This window comes from Lepisosteus oculatus, chromosome 14 (assembly GCF_040954835.1).
Source record: "Lepisosteus oculatus isolate fLepOcu1 chromosome 14, fLepOcu1.hap2, whole genome shotgun sequence".
Lineage (NCBI taxonomy): Eukaryota > Metazoa > Chordata > Actinopteri > Semionotiformes > Lepisosteidae > Lepisosteus > Lepisosteus oculatus.
Window position 1 is genome coordinate 3111467 of NC_090709.1, and position 12137 is coordinate 3123603.

At 40.1% G+C, this 12137-nt stretch overlaps 1 non-coding gene across 1 annotated transcript; it reads left to right on the top strand.

Moving 5' to 3' along the window:
• Positions 1-1471: 1471 nt before the first annotated feature.
• On the top strand, positions 1472-1553 carry trnal-uag (transfer RNA leucine (anticodon UAG)). Its single transcript has one exon. It is a non-coding gene; the product is annotated as a tRNA-Leu (tRNA).
• The last annotated feature ends 10584 nt before the right edge of the window (positions 1554-12137 follow it).

The window sequence follows — 12137 nt, forward strand, 5'->3', positions numbered from 1 at the left end:
CAATTGCAATGAAAAACCATGCGTAACAAAACTGGAGAACAGCTGAACTTGTGCTCAGTTCGGTGATGAGGGATCATAACTGTCCTTGTTGTAATTGGCACGAACTGCACAGGCTCTGAATCAGACCATGTCAATTAGTCTGATCAGTGTAGGACACGTTAATGTAGAATTATTAATAGGTTTATTAGTTAGTTAGTTCAGGTTTACCCACCTGAACTAATGTAGAATTATTACTTGGTCTGTCTCTTGTTTGTATATAAATGAATGTCTCTGACAACTTAATGTTAGTTTTACGATGTAGGTCAGGCGTTGACATATGCACGAGAATGCGAAAAGTCTCACTCCTGATTCAGCTCATGTTCTATAGGAGATTGGCGATTCCTCCTGTTTCTCATTAAACCATATCAGAACAGAAGCCCGTGTCACCCAGCTCTGATTCAAGATCGACTCGCATCTTTATCCCTTTTTTGTTCGTGATCATTATTTTCTTTAGTTATGATCAATATTGAACTTTTTCTAAATGAAATGACAATAATCAAACATGCAGGCAGATTTTTGAAAAGTATTCGGAATTGACAGGGTGCCCCTTTGGAACAATCGTCAGAAAATGTGAGAAAATTAAAGTTATGTAAGCTCTCACACAAAGCATTGAAGATTGGAATCTGAGTGTAAAAAAGCTACCCGTCTCCCAATGATAGGCAGGGATACACACTATGACTCGAATAGACTCAGCGAACTTTAACACCTATGATATTACTAGTGCTTTGCACGTGTCGAATTTCAAGAAGGAACTACTACAACAGATGTGGACATAATTCAATACCACCGGCAAAGTCCAATGCCGGCAACATCTGAGAAAATAATGTTCACTCATGGAATTTGGTCTTTGAATGGCTGGCGGGAAAATTCATTTATACTCCTGTTGCACCCTCAGCTGAAACATGTTAAAATAACAAGCAGATTTGTTGGAGAACCTGACAAGGATTATTGGGTTTGCACTGTATGTATTCTTGTATATTTACTTTAATTTTAATATAAATGTAAACATGCATGCTGTATAAGCTATTGTAATTTTAAAATATGTTAGCTGAGGATGCGAGGGGGGCTATTATACCTTGTGAAACATGCAAGGAACTGTAAAAAAGGCTGTTATTTGAATAAAATTGGCGATCACAAGAAAACCACAATTTATGTGGTATTATCATCAATATCCTTCAAATGAAGGATTTGAAGAAATTATGAAAAAAGCAACAGTAGTAGTGCGCCCCTACAAACAGCACAAAGGATGAAACCCACCTCCTTGGTTATTGCTGTGTTTGTGCCAGTGAAAGTAGCCTTTGTGCTATTGAAAGCATCTCAGAAGATGAAGGAGCAGTCACTTCCACATGTCATGATATCATTAGATCTGACGACAAGAGCTGAAGCCCCCCCAGTCCAAGCCAGCAATGTGAGGAAGATGGGTATGGAGGAAGGTAGTGTGGCTGAGTGGTCTAAAGCGCTGGATTTAGGCTTCAGTCTCTCTGGGGGTGTGGGTTTGAATCCCACTGCTGCCAAATATTAATGTTTTAAGACCTGCAATACAATAAGTAAAAGCGCTTTTTGTTAGGCTGCGGGAGGTGTTTAGAGATAGACTTTCTAAAAGACAGGCTTAACATCAAGGCAGAAAAAATATTTTGTTTTCCCAACAGAAATTCTCTTTGGCACGTTCAGCTTTATGTAGGGAACAACGTCTGCCGAGATCACTTTTGAGGCAGTGCACATGATAGTGTACCGCCAAGTACATTTAATATTGGCTGTGGTGGTGAGCTGCTTTTGTCTGTGAAACTTTTAATTCTTCACGCCGAATCGTTGGCAGGGGTAAAGCTTATTAAATCTTTGAACATATCGCTCCATCAGAAATACTTTGTTCGTGATCAAAAGAGATCAGAGGATTAACTTCATGAATTCACATAGCATACCTTACAGGAAAGATTTAAAAGGGGAATTGATTGTGCTTCCTGATGTTGTTCCTGTCGTTTCTTTGGATACAAAGGTGAATGTTCGTTGACGTTCTGCTAGAGTATCCACTGGGTGGGCTTTATCAATCAGCTCGGATAGGTCATCAGTGCTCCGTCTCTGGAAAATAATCAGCACTGTCGTTTTTCCCTGTGCTGTCTTTTAAAACATATAAGATCATGAGTTTACAGATTTCTCCAAATAACAACTATACATTTTAACCCAGCGGTTAGCATTCCTTCAATCCAATAGCTTTACTCCGGTTAAAAAGCAGAGAAATATATAGAGAGATGATATTCAAATATTTCAACGTTCTTTTTGGATTAACTGTATGGAGATATCGCTCAGAATTCCTAATATGATTTTGAATTCAGTTTTGCTTTACTACTTTCAGAGTCTTTTATTGACCTTGCTGAAGCAGAGAAGTGACATAATCACAAATGCGACCTACCTGTGCTGCTGTTTTTGGTTAATAATGATTATTGCGAGGGAAAAAAAACAGCTCCTTGCATTAAGAGCAAGAGCAACCAATGGGCTCGCTTGTTGAGTTGTTTTTTTTTTCCATGGTGCTCTTCCTCAGATGTAAAGTTATTTGGCGAGCAAGGACCTCTGAGAAGGAGCCTGAATCCGTCAAGAACTCAGAAATTCTAATATTGCACTACTGTCTTGTGTACAGAGATCTGCTTCTACCTTTTTGAGTGTTTTGGTGTTTAAGAGCACGCTTCCTACCTCGAATGTTAGTTTCAGGAGATGTGCTACCGGATAACAGATTATCTTGAAAAGGTTTGGGGATGCACTGGCTGGGATTAAAACCCGGCTCAATTATTTGGAAGTCATCTGTACTACCAACACACTTCTAAGTAGCACCCGCACATTTTCGCAATCCTCTCTCTCACCTACAAAGTTATGAAGACTCAGACGACCAATGAAAACTAATTTGATTCACTCAAGGCTTCACTCTTCTGTTGTGATGTTGTTTTAATTAGCGTTAGCTGTGATGAGGTGTTGTTTCTGTCTCTTAAAGTTTAAGAGTCTGCTCCTTTCTTCCTGGTATAGAAAAAACATGTTCCATCTTTGTTTACAAACACAACTGTAAATTATTTGTCCATCTCTAAAGCCTGTGTGTATTGACAAGGCAATTCAAAAGCACATATTAAATAAGAACACGATCTTTCTTGTTACCATTCCCATGGTTGGAGCGTTGTTTCGCCCTTTAACGTTCTTCTACAATATTTACAGACAGGGCTTAATCGCTGGAGTTGTGTGCATTTGTCCATGAACATCAACTGTGCTGCTGTTTTTCTATGCGTAATTTAATCGCAAGCACTTAAAAGATGCAAAAAGATTTCAAAGAAAACATAATTGAAAGACAGTCGAGTAAGGAGGTAGAAAAACGCTCTCCCCTGTTGAAGAATCAACCACCGTCTCCCATGTAACTGGATATAAAAATAAATTATTCATTTTGCCCAGTCTCTGGAAGTTTCGATGTGATTATTTTCCCTTCCTTATTTCTTCATTCCCATGATTTTACTTTGTAGTAGAAGAAACGCGAAAGTGGGAAACTGCAGGCATTCTTCGTGAAGGGTGGATTGTGTTCAGTGAACATATGCACATCTTTACGTCAGTTCCACCATTTGCGCCCTAGAGGATGTAGCTCAATGCTAGAGTGCATGCTTCGCATGTATGAGGTCCCGGGTTTAATCCCTGGCATCTTCAGATGTTTTATGTTATTGTGCTCACATCGCAATCTTTTGTTGAGTGAGAACTCTTTGCTCGTGTTCATAGAGAGACAGGTTTACACAATTAAACTCAAAGTACTACAGTGTTGCTCTGCTGTTTGAAATGTACCTCCAAAGCATTTTGTTCTGTTAACTACCAAATGATTTGAACTAATTTAACGTCATATTCAGAAAATCCAGAGAAGGTCATCAGACTTTTAGTGGCTGTTGAAGAAAACACCTGTTGAATCTCACTAGGGATTTCTTGAGAGATCATTCAGCGAGTGAGTCCTCCCTCTGGACTCCACACTGAGTTGAAAGCTGTGCGAATTCCTCACTGTGTGTCCTGTACTGTTACATGTGCTTTCGTGTAGGTGTGGAGCACAGCAACAAGAACACCTTGAACTTTTTCCGTATGTGAAGGAAAAGGCAAAAGAGCATGAAAAGTATTGAGTGTATAAAATATCCATGGTACAACCCGAGAAAAAACTGATGGACTAAACAACAACATTTGATGATTAAAGAGATTCAAGAAACACAATTATCCACACACAGGCTTGGATCCTGAACGCTTAAGTTAATTGACAACGCGAAGGATATAACCTGTAAACTCTCTTCATGTCTTATAGTTTATTAAATAAAACAATTTCTTACTTTCTTAATAATTTCTTACTGTTGATGGACGATTTATTTAATTTTAGCAAAATCACAATTACAGCTTTTTCAGTTAAACTGTTATTCACATACTCTAACATAGATAAACGTTAGTGTCTTCTGATGTGTGAGACATTTTCTCAAAAAAAATATTTGTTAGTCTCTCTGGAGGCTGCACACGGTGTTTAGAGAAAGAATTTCAAAAAGACAGGCTCCCTAAGCTTAACATCAATGCAGAAAAAAAATGTTTTCTCAACAGAAATGCTCTTTGGCACTTTCAGCTTTAGATAGGGAGCAACGTCTGCCGAAATCACTTATGAGCCAGTGCACATTGTAGTGTGCCAGCAACTACATTTAATATTGGCTGTGCTGGTGAGCGGTTTTTGTCTGTGAAAGCAGTTGTCTGTGATACTTCATGCCGAATCATCGGCAGGGGTAAAGCTTATTAAATATTTGCGGATAGCGCTCCATCAGAAATAACTTGTCCAAGTACAAAAGAGATCATAGGGTTTACATCAAGGAGTCACAAAACATACCTCATATGTCAAATTTAAATGGGGAATTGATTTTGCTTCTTGACGTTGTTCCTGTGGTTGCGTTGGTTACAGAGGTGAACGGTCTTCCACATTCTACTAGAGTATCCACTGGGTTGCCTTTGTCCATTATCTTGGCAAGAATCTGTGCTTCAACTAAAAAAAATCATCAGTACTGTCGTTTTTTTCTGTGCGTACAGCCATCACTTAAAGCATATAACAATCCGTTCAATCCCCCGCATCTCCAGGTGCTTTCTATTACTGTGCTCACATTGCAGTCTTCTGTTGAGTGAGAACTCTTTGGTCGTGTTCATAGAGAGACAGGTTTACATAATTAAACTCAGGCACACTCGAAGTGCTACAGTGTTGCTCTGCTGTTTTAAATGTACCTCCAAAGCATTTAGTTTTGTTAACTACCAACTGATTTGAACTAATCTAACATCATTGTTATGGGTTCGGTAATAGGGACTGAACCAGTGAGTGAACCCACTTGCAGGAGCGAACAAAGCCAAGTCGTAATCCGAAAGCAAACTGTAATCATAGGAACGAGCCGAGAGTCCAGGGGAAGCCAGATATCCAAAACAGAGCGAAAGTAACCAATCCAAGCCGAGATCCGAAAAGCCGAAGTCCAAAGGGAAAAACCGCAAACCGAAAGCCAAGACGAACACAGAGTAGAAGTAGTGCACCAGGAAGCTCGAAAGGGAAAACCAATACTGAGCAACGAGGTAGGGAAGGACAGGTGTTTAAGTAGGATGAGACGGGGGTGTGGTGGTGAATGGGAAAACTGATAGGTGAACTGATGGATAGGGGCTACGCCTACTTCTGCCTCCTCCGTTGCCGGGAGGCAGGGATCGTAACAGTCATATTCAGAAATTTGAACTAATTTAACGTCATATTCAGAAAATCCAGAGAAGATCATCAAACTTTTCGTGGCTGTTGAAAAAAACACCTTTTGAATCTCACCAGGGATTTCCTGAGAGATCATTCAGCGAGCGAGTCCTCCCTCTGGACTCCAAACATTTTGGGTTAAACTGTTATTCACATACTCTAACGAAGAGAAACGTTAGTGTCTTCCGGTGTGTGAGCCCATTTCTCAAAATATAAAAAAATAAAACTTATATAAATTGAATTGTTCTACTTTATAGGGTTGCATAGTATTATTAATATTTCAGTTAAATCTTTTCTTCTGTAGTAATATGAGTTGATATTAATATTAGTCCTGATTTATAATTTTTTGTCATGGTTGATCTTAAGTAATTTTGTAATTAGTTTCAGTTTTGAAAAATCCTGCAGAGAAGCTACCAAAACTGGTAATGTTCACATAATGTGTAATGCAATAGCAGCATTTTGGGTTGAAAACAAAAAGTATATCTTGGTATGAATCCTAACACTTCATAGGTAGCGTTCTTGGATTTCTCGCTTCAGATAAAGTTGTCCATACATCATAGATTTCTACTCAATCAATATCAGCTGTGTTATCGCTACCGAACGCTAAATATAGATCCTGGCAATACTTTGTGAGATCTTCGTAAGAAAATCCAAAATACTATGGAAGGAATCAAATTTATACGTTTCTTTGGATCGAGAAGATGATCATTCTGAGACTCAAAACATGCCTGTCTTTTCTTTTTTCGAGGACAAATGGATTATTGAGGTGTAAAGATGGGTTCAAAACTAAAATCACCTTCTATCGCTGCTGTTTCCTTAAATCCTTCAACTGATCATCGATATCGAGGAATAATATATAGTTTCTTCAAATCCTTCAACTGATCATCGACATAGAGAAATAATATTATACAAATTGTGGTTTTCTGTTAATTGCGAATTTGATTGTAATTACATCTTCGTTTACAGATGTCTTGCATGTATCACAAGGTATAATAGTTGTCGTGCGTCCTCAGTTAAACTGTTTTAAAAAGTCCAACAAAAGTACAACATGCTTAACATGAGGAAGGAGGGACATGCCATGTTCACAGGGTCATATTTAAAAAAATGGCACAGTAAAATTTCCTAAAGTTCAGGATTTTGATAGTCTGTTCCATTGTCTCTCACACCTCAGTGTCCAAATTTTTAGATGTTTTTATAACCAGGGGGTAGGTTTATAAGAAGCAGAAAGTGCCATCACCCGTTGCTCATCCTCGGTTAACCATATATTCTCATATGCCATGTTCTAAATGTCCCATTTATATTAAAAAGTTCTTGTAAAATGCAGGATTTTAAGACTTTTTATGATCAGAAGGCAAGGTCGTGGTAAATATGCAGAAAGTGCCTGTGAATTTATGTTTTGCCTTTGTCTTATTTATTTATTGTGTTTGTGTTATTGTGAGTTTTGAAAATTGGTTAACAGTTTTCTGAAATGTGTTTCACACAAAAATGTTATTTGGCTAGTCACTACTTACATATTCCCATTTACTGAGGATAAAAACAGTAATCCATCCTGATTAGTACTTTTAAAAATTACTGTAGAGAGCCATCTACAGGCGAAAGGTGGCATAACATCACAGCAGCAGCATTTAAGGCAGAAGAAGAAGCTGGTGAATAAGAAGCCAGCTTCAGCCTCATTAATGCAATATCATTGGGTGAAGTGTAAAAATATTTCTTGTTCTGAACATTTTTATTGGAGGTGTTCTTGTTCTTTTAAAGCAAATTATATTAAAATATGAGCCTCTGTTATAGTTGTCTTGGAAGTTTCGGAAGGTATAATAGACCCCCTTGTGCTATCAGCTAAAATATGATAAAATACAACAAAATTTATTTACATAGAACTGCATTTATGGTTACATGTATATTAAAATTAAGATAAATTTCCAAAAGTATTAAAATACAAACTTACAGTCCTAACATCATCATGCTGTCCAACTGTCTTTTTTGCTTGTCAAGTTCTCCAACAAATCTGTGTCGTAATTTTAAATATTCTAACTCAGGGTGCATCGAGAGCATAAATGAATTCTTCTGCCAGCCGTTCGAACAAGTCCTTGGCTGAATATGATGTCCTTGAATGTTGGTCATTATTGGCTATTTCCAGTGATATTAACTTACGTACTTAACTGTTTAACAAAAACATTCACATTTCCTGCAAATATCAAGTGGGTTAAGGTTTTGCTAAGAAATCCGAGTAAGTATAGATGAGGTTTACATTGCAATAATGAGAAGTGCATTTTTGGGTGGGCTCAAACCACTAACCTTTCAATTAACAGAGACTCACGTGTGTCCCTTTTCTCCATTTGCAAGCTTCTGATTAAAAAAAAGAAAATAATACTTCTTTCTTACCAGCCTGCGATATACAAGGCAAGATTTGTATTTCATCTTTAATAAGCTGTATGAATTTCATGAAAAGCAAGTTGTTCCAGAAAAAAAATGAAAACTTGCATTAAACAAAATCAAGCTGTACGTAATCATCCATAGTGATACATTTTGTAAGACAAGACAGGAAGAAAAGCACTGTTGGGATTTGAACTCAGCATCTCCTGTTTAAAAGGAAAGCATATTAACCCAATCAGCCAAAGTGCCATCAGTGTAGCCACACAATGTCTGACTCAGTGATTGCAGCTGACTGTCACTGGAGGACAGTTCATCGTGAACAAGTCAGCCTGCATAATTGAGGGAACAATTGAATTCTCGAGCTGTAATGCAGAATGTTGAATACTCATCCGATCTGTGTGGATTCAGATCTCCTGCGGACACAAAGAAGCAGTGGCAGGCTGTTGCTGTGTGCAATCGGTGCTCTCTGGCTCAGTGCCAGGCAGTGGCCGGTGCGGCTGGCAAGAAGGAGAGGAGGGAAAGATTCCTGCTGCGATGCGCTGCTAATGCTCTTTGAAGACCGGCTAGTTAGTGTTGGCTATAACTAGCAGAGCTTGTGCACATGGAAAGTGACTGCGGGTCCAAGCAAGTCACGCTCTTTAGATGGGAAGAAGACCAGTTCGTTCCCGATGTAGCACTAGTCCTGAATCCTGAGATTCAGCAGTCGACAGTTCCAACCGTAGTTCACTCGTTGATCAGGCGAGCTTTGGCGGTGGAGTACCGGTGGTTCACATGGCTGTCAGCTGGGCTAACCTCGGGCAGATCTTTTTGTTATGCACAGGCAACCTCCATTCTCAACTCTTAGAATAAAGTTAAGTCCTGGCACTCGGACACACTGGCCGTCATGTGATTGTCCGAGCTGAGTCTGAGAATGTCCTGGAGGGGCACCTTCTGGGCATTGTGCTGCCTGTTTTATCTGACATTAACTACGGTAGTTCAGTGGCTTAAAGTTCTGCGGGCATTCGAGACCCACGTGGGGTTACCCTGCCCTACCAGTTCCTGATTGGCTGATTGAGGTGGAGGATGAGTAACAGTGACCTCTGACCTTAGGGTTGTAAACCTTGGGATGAGACTCTCCCATGGAATCTCCCAGACAGTAAGGCGCCAGAGAGGAACATTTATTAGGGTGGCTGGTGAATCTCAGCCTTGGGAGCTGTTCCTTATCAGGAAACTCTATATGCTAGACAAACACCTTAAATGTGAACCAGGTGGAATGGCCTCTCTGTATCCAGCTGCACTGAGATGAGGGAGAGAGGGACTGGCAAGGGAGCAGCAAACTTTATTCCTGTATTTTAAATAAGTCTTGCCGCTACAGAAGTGTCCTTAGAAGAAAAACATCTTCTATGATAGTGGTACAGTCCATCACGCCCCTCCTATAGCCTTTCAAAGAGAAAAAAAAACTGACAACAAAGTATGTCTATGTGTGGTAATCAACCAGGTCTTACAAACATTCTTAAACCCTTCCACCTCTTTTCATTGCAAATGATTTGTACATGTTAGAAGGTTAATCTTTGCTTCTGATATTATGGTAGATTAAGTACAAAGATGAAAGAAAGAGCAGTGTAATCATGGCCAAGAGAAGGCAAATGTTGGACTATCTGCTTGGAGTGAATGGAGCAAAACGTAGGCAATTCCTTGAGCAGAATCTGCTTCATCCTTCAGACTGGGGTTTCTGAAGATCTGTACATTTGAACTTTCAGAATGACTAAAGTAAAGGAGTCTTCCCTTTTTACCACATAATTCCCACAGATCAACACTAACAGAGAGCCTAATTCCAGCCAGGATTCAATCACTGTCTCTCAGGCATCCCAGCAGTGGATTTCATGACTTTAGAAAGCCATCTTCACCAGTGGAGAACTCAATGCTCTGAGGTTTACTGGCAGAGTCTCACACTGGGGAGTGTTAGATGTTGATAAATAATGTACTATGGAATTCTACTATTGATAAATTCTACTATGGAACTGTGATGTGTCCTGAAAAAAATATTCTATGATAGTGGTACAGTCCAGCACAGCCTTTAAAATAGAAAAAAAAACGGACAGCAACAAAGTAAGTCTGTGGTGTAATCAACTAGGTCTTGCAAACATACTTAACCTTTTCCAGCTACCAACATTACAAATGCTGTTTACACATTATATGGTTATTTTTGGCTTTTGATATTATGGTGGATAAAGAGCCCTGGAATCTTTGTAGAAGGACAAAAGATGGAAAGAAAGGGCAGTGTAACCATGGCCAAGAGAAGGGAAATGTTGGGGAGAGCTTTTTTCATTCACTTTTTATCATTGTTTTTCCAGCCCAACAAAGATCAAAATATATGAGCAGGCGTCCTGTGTCAAATCCAATCTGCCTTCCTTCCAAGCATACTGGAATGACAGTGAATTAAATATTGACATATGAAAATACACAAAAATATGCAATCACACATATGCAGTTTGAGCAAATATAAGACAATAACAAAGTACCACAAACTACCAGGCATCTAGTATCATTAGCAGTTCAGGTGGGGGGCTGCGTCAGCATGTGTAGGCTTCAAAGGAACAAGTAATAGGTCTATTCCATGCTTAAAAGAGAATAAAGAAAACACAACATTTCAGCCGTGGAGCCCTCACACCTGAAGAAGGCTCCACGGCTGAAATGTTGTGTTTTCTTTCTTCTCTTTTCATCTAGTGTCATTAGCCTTTTAACAGTTCATGTCAAAATAAAATAGAAATGGATAACAGGAAGCCCCACTGCCTGGTGTGGACGGTAGCTGTGCATGTTGCAGCAGAATTGTGCATGTGAGATCAAGGGGGCATGTCATGTGTTTCAGCACTTCACTCCCTTCAGTAGCACATGATTCCCTGAGTTCTTTAGATGACCTGTGGACCGATCTTTCATGATGAAGAATTCCTTAAGAAGAATAGATCTCGGCCCACCATCCCAATGCCTCCATCTCACAACAACAACCTCCCACTGCCCTTAGTCTGCAAGGCAGACCTTTCAAGTGCAATGACAATGCCTGGACCTTCGTTGCCTATTGTACGAGCTGAACTTTTGTGCTTATCAATTCAACGCTCTTTCCATCAACTCATCTTGTCTTTTGACGCTTCGTGTTTTGCGCTCCTTTGACTATCGGCATATCGGGTGACTGCAAACACTGAAGTTCTTGCTTACGGACTGTGGAACATTGTTTTCAAGTGATCGCTGTTCTGTCATGTTGACGCCGAGTGAATCTTTCTTTGGCAACATGGGCAGGCTGACAGCAGCGCGAGTGAAAGTAATGGCAAATTTCTTGACTTATTTCTGAATGTGAATGTTCTTTAGAAAAGGGATGCGGCGCTGCTTCTCGTCTGTGTAAGGTCACGCATTCCAGACATGGTTATGAGCGAACAGTTGCTGCAAGTGTTTGAAAAGAGCAAGAGAGGAAGCAGCCCTGCCCCATGTGAGGATCAAACTCAGGCCCGTCAGATGACGAGATTGACGCACTACCAATTACGCCAACAAGCCCAGCTGCAGTACACACACCGGAAAGTTTGCCTCACATGGATTTCAGTCGCCCATTCCCTAATCTTTAGACGCCATCTGCTGAATGTTGCATTTGCCTTTTGATCTCAACGATACATTTTGGGTCTGTTTCTGTTGCGAGTCTGTCTTTCAGATCTCACTTAGCACAAGTCTCTCTGGCTGAAGTGGCCTCTCTGCTTCAGCATCGTGCCCTCATTCAGCCATTAAAAATATCACTCTGACTTCTGCCATGCTGACATGAAATGTCAAGAGAGAGTGGCGGAGACGCTTAAGCCAGAGAGAAGATGAAAAGGGGGTGTGGCTGCGAAACGCTTGACAGCGCTCTCCATGCAAGGCGTGACCACAGGCTAAAGGACACCTTTCAGCACATCAAGCTCTAAGCACACACCTGGAGGATGTGGGAATTGATCCCGCTACCTCCCACATGCAAAGC